The sequence below is a fragment of the Budorcas taxicolor genome, chromosome X, assembly GCF_023091745.1.
Source record: "Budorcas taxicolor isolate Tak-1 chromosome X, Takin1.1, whole genome shotgun sequence".
NCBI lineage: Eukaryota > Metazoa > Chordata > Mammalia > Artiodactyla > Bovidae > Budorcas > Budorcas taxicolor.
The window spans coordinates 105,108,613-105,123,452 of NC_068935.1; the positions used below are offsets into that span (position 1 = coordinate 105,108,613).

The 14,840-nt window shown below is 36.9% G+C and overlaps 1 protein-coding gene across 1 annotated transcript in view; it reads right to left on the reverse strand.

Annotated features, from left to right (window-relative positions):
• Positions 1-14,840, reverse strand: part of TSPAN7 (tetraspanin 7) — a 129,186-nt gene that overhangs the window by 95,045 nt on the left and 19,301 nt on the right. The window lies entirely within an intron of this gene.

Below are 14,840 nucleotides of genomic sequence, written 5' to 3' on the forward strand. Positions count from 1 at the left end.
GAAGAAACAGTAGGAATGAGGAGGGACTGACACTTGTGAGTTCACCCTTTTGTGTAACTCTGACTTTGAGAACCATGGTGATGTTGACATACCAAAAATATAGATAATGAAAATCAACCAGCATGTGTGTGCTTTAGGGGAAGAGAGCAAAATGGAATGCAAACACTAAGAATTCAACTGTATCACAAGTGAATAATGTAACCACACTGAAGAGGATGAGGGAAAAAAAAAAAAAAGAATTAGTCTTAGCAACTGGAAATAGTATCTTAACTTGAATCTGTTAACACCAAAAAGAAACTGTGCCTAGAATTGTCCTCTAACTAGTAAATGTGTTTCCCACAAGAGTTTGGGTTAGAAATTCTCAAACCACTTTTGTATACTAGGATTAAGGAAGTTAGCAAATATATTTACATATATTATAGATAATGAGAGTCTTATTTCTCACATCAGAGAAAGAAGGCTAGAATTAGCCATGGATTAGAATCAAAGGTATCAATATGAGCTCATGACTGGATAATAGATAGATAGAACAGACACACAAAAGAATGAAAGAAGACAGATATAGACACATGTGTTTGCATGGTTGGTTATGTCTTAACCCTTAGGAGGGCCTAGAAGCAATAGCATTCCAGTACCACAAATGGACACTAGAACCCTGGCCCTAACTTCTAAATACCATTCTGCAATAAAAGGCAGCAAGAAAGGGTAGGGACAGAAAACAGATTTCTAGAAATATTGGCTAATAAGCCAACAGATGAGATAAAACAGAATCATTAAGAAATAATCAAAAGTAAGGCAGAATCAAGGAAAAAAGAAAAGGTGGGACAAATAAGAAACACTGCAATATAACATTTAGATTTAAACCTAATCATGTGAATAATCATTAAATGCAAGTAGTTTAAACACCCCAATAAAAAGGGAGAGATTGTCAATTTGGATAAAAAAGCAAAGTGTGTATCTTGTATCCAACTATATGCTGAGTACAAGATACATACTTTACATATAAAGTCACAAATAGGTTAAAAGAATAGAAAATATGTATTATACAAACACAGTCAAAAGAGAACTGGAATAGCTATATTAATATCAAAGTACATTTCAAAGTAAAGAATATTACTAGGGATAAAAAAATGTCCATTTCATAATGGAAAAAGTGCTCAATTTATCACAAGGACACTTAAGAACAGAGCTTCAAAATACATGAAGCAAAACTGATAGAACTTGAAGGAGAATTAGACAAATCCAGAATTATAGTTGGAGATTTCAAAAGAGTACTTCAATTGAGAAAACAAGTATTGAGAAAACTAGTTAAGGATAAATTTGACCATTATCAATGTTGACATACATAGAACATTCCACACAAGAGAAAAATACATATTATTCTCTAGCACACATGAAACATTTGCCAAGACCTTATTCTGGGCGTTTTAACGACTTTCAATAAATTTAAAATGGTTTCAAGTCATACCAAGTATGTCTTTCCCACAAAGAAATTAATTTAGAAATCAATAAAACACATTCCATCTATTTGGAAACAAAGTAACACAATTCTAAATAATCCATGAGTTAAAAAAATCAGAGACGTTAGAAAAAATTTTGAACTGAATGAAAATACGAGATATTACAAATTTGGGAATGCGGCTAAAACAGTATTTAGGGGGAAAGTTACAGCATTCAATGCCCATATCAGGAAGGAAAAAAGATCTTAGATCTCAAATCCATGATTTCATCTTCTACCTTAAGAAACTTGGGGAAAAAACATTGAACCCAAAGTCAGTAGAAGACAAGAAATAAGATCAGAGCCAAACCAATAAAATTTGAAAAAGTTAAAAAACAATAGAAAAAATCAATAAAATAAAAACTTGCTCTTTCAGATGAGCAATAAAGTTGATAAACCTCTAGCATATTGATCTAGAAAAAGAGAAAGAAGATACAAATTACAACATGAAGATGAGAAAAGGAAACATCACTATAGATTCTACAAATATTGAAAGCATAATCAGAGACTATTATTAAAAAGCTTTATGCTGATAAATTTGATAACCTACATAAAATCGACTAATTCTTTGAAAGATACAAACCACCACAGCTCACTCAAAAAAAATTAGATAAACTGAAAAAATTTATGCCTTTTAAAGAGACTGAATTTATAGTTTAATACCTTCCCATAAAGAAAAATACAGGCCCAGATGGCTTCACTGGTGAATTCTATCAAATATTTAAGGAGGAATTAATACCAATTTTGTATGATCACTTTCAGAAAACAGAATAAAAAGGAAGAGCAATCAGGAGGTTGACTATGACACCACTTGATTTTAGGCATTATTATAAGGCTTCAGTAATCAAGGCAGTATGGGGGTAGACTAAGTATAGAAAAATGGATGGAGCACAATAGAGTATAGACATGGACCTCTATACAAATAGAGAACCGATTATCAACAAGGGTGCAAAGTCCATTTGGCAGGGGGAAAAAAAAACCCAGTCTTTTCAACAAACGATGTTCAAACAGCTGGATACCCATATGCAAAAAATATATAAATGAACTTGGATCCACACTTTGTACTATACAAAAAAAATCAAACCAAAATTGATTATAGACCTGACTGAATACGGAACATAAAGTATAGAACAGCTAGAAGAGAACACAGGAGAAAACTTTAGTGACCTTGGGTTAGGCAAAGATTTCTTATATATGAAACCAAACACATGATCCTTAGAGGGATAAACTGATAAAGATCCAAAACACAAGCTCTTTCAAAGACACTGTTAAGAGAATGAAAAATAAGCCACAGACTGGGGAAAAATATTTGTAATTCACATATCGAATAAAGGACTTGTATGGAAAAAATATAAAAAACTCTCAACACTCAACTTTAAGAAACTAACCCTTCAAAAACTAATGGGAAAAATATTTGAATAGACATCTCACCAAAGAATATACGTAGATGCAAATAAGCACATGGAAAAATGCTCAATATCATTAACCATTAGGGAAATACAAAGGAAAACTACAATGAGATATCACTACACATCTTTAAAATATATAAAAATTTTAAAACTTACCATGCCAAGCGTTGCTGAGGATATGGAGACACTGGAACTTTAGGTGTGAATATAAAACATTATAATCATTTTGGAGACCAGTTTGGCAATTTCTAGAAAAGTTATACAGATACCTACCATATGATCCAGCGATTCCACTCCTGGTATTTACCCAAGAGAAATGAAAGCTTATGTCCAGAGAAACACTTGTACATAAATATACATAGCAGCTTTATTGCTGACTGCCAAAAATTGAAAAAACAGCTTTACTCTATAAACACTCATAAAACAAATGTCTGTCCATCAACAAACGAATGAGTAAGCAAACTGAGATACAACCTTTTAATGAAAAACTACTCAGGAATAAAAATGAATAAACTTGAAATTAAATTTAAAAAGAAATAAATACACATTGCCTCAAGATGAATCTCAAAATAATTTTGCGAGTGAAAAAAGCCAGATTAAAAAATACATACTGCATGTTCCAAGTATATAAAATTCTGGAAAATGTAAATTATAGTAATGGAAAACAGGTCAGTAGTTGCCTGGGAATGGGGAGTGGCATGATAAATATGCTCACTTTCTTAACTGTGGTGATTCCCAGGTATGTATGTATGTATGTGTGTGTACACACACACACACACCCCAGAATTTAAATTGTACTCTTTAAATATGTTTAGTTAACTGTATGCCAATGATGTCTTAATAATATCATTAAAAACAATCAAACAAACAAAATCCTATGTTTCATTTCCATGTTTATTTCATGCCACCCACCATTGGAATATAAACTCCTTTAAGAGCAATGCGTATGTTAGACATTCATGTCCAGGCTAAAAGACATGAACCATTTCCAAAGCCCATGACACTGTAAAGCTAAAGGGAAATTTTCTTTGAAATTAAAAGACAGCATTTATTAGGTAACTTCAATCAATGACTCAAGTAGCAAAGATTAATAACTTAATGCAATTAAAATGAGTATACTACCCAAAGCAATTTACAAATTCAATGCAATCCCTATCAAGCTACCAGCCATATTTTTCACAGAACTAGAACAAATAATTTCAAGATTTGTATGGAAATACAAAAAACCTCAAATAGCCAAAGCAATCTTGAGAAAGAAGAATGGAACTGGAGGAATCAACTTGCCTGACTTCAGGTTCTACTACAAAGCTACAGTCATCAAGACAGTATGGTACTGGCACAAAGACAGAAATATAGATCAATGGAACAAAACAGAAAGCCCAGAGATAAATCCACACACATATGGACACCTTATCTTTGACAAAGGAGGCAAGAATATACGATGGAGTAAAGACAATCTCTTTAACAAGTGGTGCTGGGAAAACTGGTCAACCACTTGTAAAAGAATGAAACTAGATCACTTTCTAACACCGCACACGAAAATAAACTCAAAATGGATTAAAGATCTAAATGTAAGACCAGAAACTATAAAACTCCTAGAGGAGAACATAGGCAAAACAAATGGGATCTAATTAAAATTAAAAGCTTCTGCACAACAAAGGAAAATATAAGCAAGGTGAAAAGACAGCCTTCTGAATGGGAGAAAACAATAGCAAATGAAACAACTGACAAACAACTAATCTCAAAAATATACAAGCAACTTATGCAGCTCAATTCCAGAAAAATAAACGACCCAATCAAAAAATGGGCCAAAGAACTAAATAGACATTTCTCCAAAGAAGACATATGGATGGCTAACAAACACATGAAAAGATGCTCAACATCACTCATTATCAGAGAAATGGAAATCAAAACCACAATGAGGTATCACTTCACACCAGTCAGAATGGCTGTGATCCAAAAATCTGCAAGCAATAAATGCTGGAGAGGGTGTGGAGAAAAGGGAACCCTCTTACACTGTTGGTGGGAATGCAAACTAGTACAGCCACTATGGAGAACAGTGTGGAGATTCCCTAAAAAACTGCAAATAGAACTGCCATATGACCCAGCAATCCCACTGCTGGGCATACACACTGAGGAAACCAGAATTGAAAGAGACACATGTACCCCAATGTTCATCGCAGCACTGTTTATAATAGCCAGGACATGGAAACAACCTAGATGTCCATCAGCAGATGAATGGATAAGAAAGCTGTGGTACATATACACAACGGAGTATTACTAAGCCATTAAAAAGAATACATTTGAATCAGTTCTGATGAGACGGATGAAACTGGAGCCGATTATACAGAGTGAAGTAAGCCAGAAAGAAAAACACCAATACAGTATACTAACACATATATATGGAATTTAGAAAGATGGCAATGATGACCCTGTATGCAAGACAGCAAAAAAGACACAGATGTGTATAACGGGCTTTTGGACTCAGAGGGAGAGGGAGAGGGTGGGATGATTTGGCAGAATGGCATTGAAACATGTATACTATCATGTAAGAATGGAATCACCAGTCTATGTCCAATGCAGGATACAGCATGCTTGGGGCTGGTGCACGGGGATGACCCAGAGGGATGTTGTGGGGAGGGAGGTGGGAGGGGGGTTCATGTTTGGGATCGCATGTACACCCGTGGTGGATCCATGTCAATGTATGGCAAAACCAATACACTATTGTAAAGTAAAATAAAGTAAAAATAAAAATTAAAAAAAAAGTAATGACTTTAATACAATAGAGTACAATTTTAATCCAGCTCATGAGGTATGAGACAATTAGGAAACAATGGGTGTGAGGGGCATAAAATTGCTTGAGAAAAGGAGAATCCAGACCAGACCAGAAGTGCTCAGTTATAACGACTTAGGACTATGACCAGTTGGATCACAGAGAAGCAAATGGACATTTACGCCAATATACAATACAGCATTATAGCTATATATGAGTTTACTTTTTATTTTATCAAATTCATAATTTATATGGCTCCTACCTCATAAATTAGAAAGGAATGACAAATTAGGTAATTTGCAACAACAATAACAAAAATTACTCTATAAACACTCTTATAAAACAATAATATACTAACAGAAACACAGTCAGATAAAAGAACAATTAATGAAAAACAAAGTATAAAGTACCACTTTATAATTAAATATATTTATATATAATTTACCATTTTTAATCTATGAAGTCTAAATTTTTAGAGATATTTATCAGTGGCAAAAGAGTACTGTAATTGACATTTTCTTACACATTTAGCAGAGGGATATTGGCAAACATCTTTCCTGAAAGCTCTTCAAGCCAAAATTTTTAACATTTAAAAACATTTATATTTAATTCTACCATAAATAAATTAGCTTAAGCAAGTAATGAAATGTAAACCAAAAGATTTAAATGCAAAGTTACTAATCAAAATTTTCTATTAGCAAAAAACTAGAAACAACCTATAAATGCAATAGCAGGGAAACTTCTAAATAAATGAACCTCAGGATGGAAAAATACATGGCCATTTAAAGCTATTTTTAAAGAATTTTTTTTAAAAACATGGGAAAATTCTGATTGAATGAGAAATATCTGGACACAAATCTGTTTAGAACAGCATGATTCCAAATCTCTCACTCCTCCAGATTTTGAAAGTTTTGCCCTGCTCCTCAAGTACTTTCATCAAATTATGATCTTTTAGTGGCTTAGTGCCAACCATATGGCTAACCAACTAAAGGCCTGAGCATCATCAAACAATCCTGAACTCAGAAAATCCAATCCATCCTTCTAATGCTAACCTGGCATCAGTCTGGGGGTTAAATAACCACAGGTCCATTAACAAAACACCCTCCATGTCAAGAGGGACAGGAAATAAGCAGTGAAGAAAAATAGGTGCAAATGGGAAATTCAAATGCCTGAGATTTTTGCCCAGACTCCAGTCCACTATCAAGAATCATCTGGGATCATTCCGTAATATTAATACCCTCTTTCAAACAAAGATAAGGTCATTCCAAAATATAATATCACTTCTTCCAAGCGAATATCACACATTTCCAAGAGTGATAAAACATTCACTCTTGGAACTCAATTGCCAAGATGGCACCACCTTGGGCTGAGAGGTCAAGCAATAAAGGACTAAGGACAAACATTCCCACAGAAAAATCTTTTCTTAGCATTTGAAATGTTGTTCCAAAGAGGCCTGATTTTCTCAAGTCGGAAGCCTTTTCATCCTGAGTATTCTGAAATACTAAGATTACCATAAGGGATGACAGAAATGATCCCAAGATTACATGGTGGAATTGGCAGAATTATTCAATATGACTTTATCCAACCACTCTTGATGGGCACATAAGACCAAGAAAGGAAAATCAGCAAACACAGCATTTTCAATTTGGGTATACATTTTTTTTCCTTTTCACAGAGTATGATTTCAATGCTGTTGATAGTTTGCCTAAAACAAACCACAAATAAAACCAGCAAGATTCTTATGGTTGTTCCAAGCCATAACCTATAGTGTTAAAACAAAGTTTAAATACCTCCTAAATGCTGCGATGCTCCAATCCTTACCTCATTTTTTATTATACAACAATTGTTATATTCTCATTAGAGTACAATATGACCATAAATGAAGAGTAACTGCTTACACCACCTTTCTAGCTAACTTTTCCGTTTTTCTCTTTGAGACATGTGGACAAACTCTCCATGAATCCTGAAATATGAATACCACCTTTACTAGAAAGCGAACTAAAGGGAAGAAGTGAAAACACTAGCCAAGCACTCAGACTCACTTATCACTCCAAGTCTCATCTCAAACCATCTCCCAAACTCCAATTACAGCAATTAGTGGTCAAGGCAAAGCTCCCCCTCTAAGAATGTGGTTCAGCAAAATAAGCAAGGGTTTCCATTCGCTTTACCGCAGACAACTGCTACTACTTACCGAGGTTAAAGCCAACCACCAAAACAGCCAACATCCTGGAAATTAGCCTCTAGGAGAAAAATGCATATTCTGTATTTGCTTTCAAATACCAATTTTAGTTTAACCTGCATGAACCAAAAAAACACTACAAAGTGCAAAGGGAATCCAGAAAGTTGAAGACCATAAAACTCAGTACTAAAGATAGAAGCTAATATAGGTTTTCCGTTTTACAGTGAAAGAACTATTATCTAAGCCAGTCTTTCAGAGGTCTGAAAGTGACTCCTCCCCCAGTAAAAATAAAGCACCTACTAGATTCATATTAAAATAAAGTGAAATTCAGAACTCAGCTCAAGGGCATTATCCTTCACAAACTACCATATACATTCCACCCATTAGCCATGAGCTACTCATTAATACTTGAATTACTTTAAGTTTCCTTCTGCCCTGGAAGATAGTATCATTTAATAAACGTATATTTGAAGCTACAGAATTAAAATTTAAACACATTAACCATGATTGCAGCGGTGGTTGCACAACGTATACATTTGTCAAAATTCACCAAACCTTACACTTAAAATTGGCAAATTTTATTGTATAAGTGTGTGTGTGTGTATAAAATCTCTCCAACAATATGAATCATATTAGAGCTCCATGGAACATGAATGTGAAATATGGATATAACAGTGACTGAGAGGGAAAGAGAAAAACTAACTTATACTACAGCAGGCCTTCTCAGCCCCAGTATTACTGACATTTGGGGCCAGATGCTCTTTTGTTGCGGGGGAGTAATCTTGCAGGATGTTTAACCGCATCAGGGGCCTCCACCCACTAGATACCAGTTGCATCTTTCCCCCTTTGATTGTGACAACTGAAAATGTTTCCAGACATTGCCAAATGCCCCCTGGGAGGAAAACCACCGCCTAGTTGAGAACTCTGCATAGTTCCTTTTTACAAGATCTATTATGTAAATTCAGCTAAAGTTAGAGGTGAAAGGTAACAATCACAGAAAAAGAAAAAAAATGGTGAATGATGATGACTTAGGAGTTATACAGGACACTTTCAAATATAGGAAATGAATACAATCAATGCCCTCCTCCATAGCTAAAGAAGACAGGAAATCTGAAAACACTTCAAGTCCATTTTTCCACCTTTTGTTGTTAAGGTTCATAGCTATACATCATCACCATGGACCAACTCTCTCAATAACTTTGTAAAGTGGTCATTTGTTCTAGTGGAACATAAAGGAATTAAAGAACTGATTACACACTCTGGGGACAGAATGAAATAAGCCCCAGACTTCCAATGAAAATGACATTTTAAAACTCAAGTCCTTAACTTCAACATTTGGTGACATTCAAAGCCCTAGATGTCCGTTGACAGATGAATGGACAAAGAAGTTATGGTGCATAACTCAGCCATAAAAATTGAACACATTTGACTCAGTTCTAATGAAGTGGATGACCCCAGAGCTTGCTATACAGAGTGAAGTAAGTCAGAAAAGGAAAGACAAGGTATATTAATGCATATATATTGAATCTAGAAAGATGGTACTGATGAACCTATCTATAGGGCAGCAAAGGAGACGCAGACATAGAGAAGAGACTTGTGGACACAGTGGGGGAAAGAGAAGGTGGAACAGATTAAGAGAGTAGCATTAAAACATATACATTACCATATGTAAAATTAGATAGCCAGTAGAAATTTGTTGTATGATGCAGGGAGCTCAAACCAGTGATATATGACAGCCTAGAGGGGTGGGAGGGAGGTTCAAGAGGGAGGGGACATATGTATACCTATGGCTGATTCATGTTGCTGGATGGCAGAAACCAGCACAGTACTGTAAAGCAACTATCCTCCAACTAAACATAAATGCATTCTAAAAAAGAAAAAAAATGGACACCACCTCTGCCCACAAATTAAACTAACAAAATCCCTATTAAGTAAGGCCATATATGAGACACACAGTAAATAACTAGTTTGAACTGTTCGCCTCCTAACACAAGAGAAAACAAGGTTAAAAGAAATAAACTATTTAATAATTCCATGTTTGGAAATATATTCCAAGGAAATAACTCCCAAAAGAAGTTAGATTACAAACATTCAAAGCATTACTGATAGCAATTATTGCACAACTCCCAGTGCTACAAACTAGGGCAAAGCAACAGACATAATACTGTATCAGACACAGAGATGCAGGCTGAAAGAAGCCTGAGTTTCTAGTCCAGTGCCTGGTCTCTAAACCACTGAGGGGACCTGAAGGTACGAAAGAGGGCTTACTGGCCATTTGCATAACTTTTTTTTTTTTTTCAAGTGGTACCATCCAGGTAGTGGTGCTAAGCTGCAAGATTCAGAAAAACAAACAAGCACAGTCAAATGGATAAATGACCTGGTTAGCCATTACATATTTTTGTACTGCATACAAATTATTATTTGTACGCAAATACTACATAATATATTGTATATAAACATGAACAATCAGATCTATAAAAACAAAGTATGATTTGTTAAAAAAAATCACATTACAGAGTTAGGGAAAAAATGAGATGCCTTTTTATAGGGAAATGAAATATGGCCCCAGAATTGATATAAGAATCAACAAGAAACATATGAGAATATAGACTTGCTCATTATTAACCAAGGGAACACAAATTAAAAGCACAGTGATGCTCCAGCAGATTGGAAAAATGTTGAAGAGTTTAACAAGATCAAGTGCTGGAGAAGATGTGAAATAATTAGAATTCCCACCAACTTACAATCACTTTTTAAGAGTTTATTTGGTTTGGTTTGGTTTGGTGTGTTTTTTTCACCCTACACATTGAATGAAAACCAAAACAGAAGTTTCAGGAAATGGCAGGCAGGCTCACCCTAATTTTATTTGCTCATTCCAATCACAATTATATTTAACACCAGAGTGCTTTATACCATGTTGCTTGTTGTTGTTTAGTTGCTAAGTGGTATCTGACTCTTTTGTGACCCCATGGACTGTAGCCTCCAGGCTCCTCTGTCCATGGGATTACCATCTCTTAATTCCCCAGGTGTAAATTAACGAAGACAGTCCTTTTCCATTTCTACTCCATGGTTTATATACCTCTCTTTAAAATAAATTTAAAAATCAGGTTTGTGTTTTCTCATGCTAAAAGAATAATTAGGAATACAAATCTGGTGCTGCTGTCAATTGCGGGTGGGGGGCAGTGTCAGCCACCCAAAAGAATTTGCTAAATTACCTACTTCAGCACAGATAACTGGACTGATCAGATTAACAATGGTCAGCAAACTGCAAATAACACACTGAATTCTGCATCATCCAAATGCAAGATTCTGGGTCCTCCTTTTTCTTTGGGACTCAGTTCAAATGTCACCTGCGTAGGGAGGCTTCCTGTGATCACAGTATCAAGTAAGCCCCCATGCCACTGTCCCATGAACTCTGCCGTTCAGAGAACATATCACTGAAAATGTCATCTCTGCTTTCCTTTTATTGTCCATTTTCCTCCCTTCCTAACAGAGTATCTTGTTCATTCTGTTAAATCCCAGAAACTGACATAGAACAGGCACCCAATATTCCCAGAAGATTCCTTGAGCAAATGCAATGAATAAATAGGGAAAGCTGGCAGGTAAGCAGGTAAATAATTATCATACAAGTACTATCAGCAAACACACACAGAGAGACAGATAAATCTAACTTAGGCAGGTAACATGAAAGAACTACCAGTTTTCAGCAGATTGTTTTATTTCAGAATCGCCTCAGAGTAAGAGATGGGATGTAATGAGGAGACAGGGAAAACAGGAAAATGCTGTAAAGGTGAGAGACGAGTGGTAGTAAGATGGAGAAAAGGAAAGTGATATGCAAGCTATTAGAGAATCAGGGCGTAGTGATTCACAGGATAAGAGTGAAAGTGAGGCCAAGCAAAAATCCAGCATTTATAACTTAGCCAACTGGAAATAACAAATACATACATAAGCAAAGAAGATTTGGGAGAGGTAGGAATGAAAGGGGGGGAAACAAGACTAACTCCATTCATTAATTGCTGGAGGGGGTTGTTAGGAGGCTCACAAACAAGACAACATAACTTGGCATAAGCTGCTCAACCTGGACTTAACCTGAACGCAGCTTTTTCTGTCTCTCTGATCAATGGCCCCATCTACAAACAGATTTTTTTTTTTTAACGTCCTCCAGAATCTTTATTAAACTTTACAATTGTAGGGACCTGATGCAGAGGGAACGTGAGAGGGCCCCAGAGCAGGGTCAGAAAATGTTGCCATGGTTACACAGGAACACTAGACTGAAGACAGGTCCCTTGAAGCTGGGCCCCAAGTCAACAGGCCCCAAGGTTCAGATCACTTCTTCTGCCACCTGATTGATCTGGGACGGTAATCCGGGACAGGAGAACAGTATCCCAGTTTGGATGATGGTAGAAGTAGAACACATGCACGTTAACTAATAGAGTTCAAGAGCTAATTTCTGTTAATTATCCTTGTAATGTATGACAGGTTATTATCACTGGTGTCTGTGTATGGTTGATCTTATGGTTTTAGAAAAGGCAGAGGAATCAGAGATCAAATTGCTAACATCCGCTGGATCATCGAAAAAGCAAGAGAGTTCCAGAAAAACATCTATTTCTGCTTTATTAACTATGCCAAAGCCTTTGACTGTGTGGATCACAATAAACTGTGGAAAATTCTGAAAGAGAGGGGAATACCAAACCACCTGACCTGCCTCTTGAGAAATCTGTATGCAAGTCAGGAAGCAACAGTTAGAACTGGACATGGAACAACAGACTGGTTCCAAATAGGAAAAGGAGTACATCAAGGCTATATATTATCACCCTACTTATTTAACTTATATGCAGAGTACATCACAAGAAATGCTGGGCTGGAGGAAGCACAAGCTGGAACAAAGATTGCCAGGAGAAATATCAATAACCTCAGATATGCAGATGATACCACCCTTATGGCAGAAAGTGAAGAAGAAATAAAGAGCCTCTTGATGAAAGTGAAAGAGGAGAGTGAAAGAATTGGATTAAAGCTCAACATTCAGAAAACTAATATCATGGCATCTGGTCCCATCACTTCATGGCAAATAGATGGGGAAGCAGTGGCTGACTTTATTTTGGGGGGCTCCAAAATCACTGCAGATGGCAATTGTAGCCATGAATTAAAAGACAATTACTCCTTGGAAGGAAAGTTATGACCAACCTAGACGGCATATTGAAAAGCAGAGACATTACTTTGCCAACAAAGGTCCATCCAGTCAAGGCTATGGTTTTTCCAGTGGTCATGTATGGATGTGAGAGTTGGACTGTGAAGAAGCTGAGTGCCGAAGAATTGATGCTTTTGACTGTGGTGTTGGAGAAGACTCTTGAGAGTCCCTTGGACTACAAGGAGATCCAACCAGTCCATTCTAGAGGAGATCAGTCCTGAGTGTTCATTGGAAGGAATGATGCTAAAGCTGAAACTCCAGTACTTTGGCCACCTGATGCGAAGAGCTGACTCATTGGAAAAGACACTGATGCTGGGAATGATTGAGGGCAGGAGGAGAAGGGGACGACAGAGGATGAGATGGCTGGATGGCATCACCGACTCAATGGACATGGGTTTCGGTGAACTCCAGGAGTTGGTGACGGACAGGGAGGCCTGGCGTGCTGCGATTCATGGGGTCACAAAGAGCCAGACACAACTGAGCGACTGAACTGACTGACTTATCTTACAAGCAGAAAAGGAGGCCCATCTACTGGATGTGATTTTAGCAGCCTGGAAAGGACTTCCTTTTTAAAACTAGATCTTCTCCAGCGCACTCCAATGTCTTAAATTCTTTTCATTGGAGCGAAGATAGCTAATTACCCTCATATAGACAAGAATTCCTTTTGCCACCCATAGTGAGTAAAAATGACTGGTCAGATTGCTGCCTAAAAGCAAGTTCAAGGGAGGAAGCAAGATCACTCTAGCTAACAAACTTTTACTTGGTAATGGTGCCTGTGAGCTTTATCTGTGTCTATTTGTGGATTAGATAACTGTATTTATGCTGGTGTCAGCTCCACAGGAAAATGCCTGATGATGCCCACTGCTTTCAGCTTTGTTTTCTTAAAGCAAAGAGAAACTGCATCTCCATCAGTTTTTAATGCCTTGGCTTCCATCTTGTTCAAAGTGGTTGGGATCATAAAAGACAAGTTCATACCCTTACCATTCTTACCAGCAGCAGGAGAAATTATACCCATGCAGTTTGGGCCAGTAATTTGGAGCCTTTCAGGCATATGATTTTTTTTTTTAAATGAGAGTGGAAAGACTCTCAGGGTTTCTTATGTCTTGACCACACAGGCCACAAACTATAAAGGGGAAAAGACATTTACAGGTTCAAACCTTTGGAAGTGAATGGGCAGTTGCCCAGCTGTTCAGGAGGAACCCTGAGCCTAACATTAGCATCCCTTAGACAGTCTTGAGCATCCACTATCTGCAAAACAGTGTAAATCTCACTTGGGAAACAAGTTTTGAGGTGGCAGGATAGGAAAAAATGTGACAAGATGGCCCTGGCTTCCATTTTCTACAAAGGAATCATGTGGGAGAACTACTCCCACTGAAGTTGTAAACTTTGACCTTTCTGGAAAACCTAGACTTCTCCTTTGTGTATGAAGCCTTGACCAGCCTGTGGGAGCCAAGGCTGAAACCAACGAGGAGTTTACTTCACAGCAGTGTGGGTTCTCAAAATATACCCTCTAACCCATCTACCAAGGTCAACCTCGGAGAACTGTGCCCCTGGACATTGAGCATCAGGCCAGGGCAGGTGGAGAGGTCCAAACCAAAGCCTCATGTGAACACGACCTTGGGCTAAACTCTGAATCTCAGCTGCCTCTTCTCAAAATGAGGCATGGCAATTACTACCTCAACAGGCTGTTAAGAGGATTAGATAAGATAATGCATGTGAAGTGTTTACCCTTGTCCTTTAAGAAATGCTCAATAATCGTGTAGCAACTATTAATAGTACCAACAATAACAACA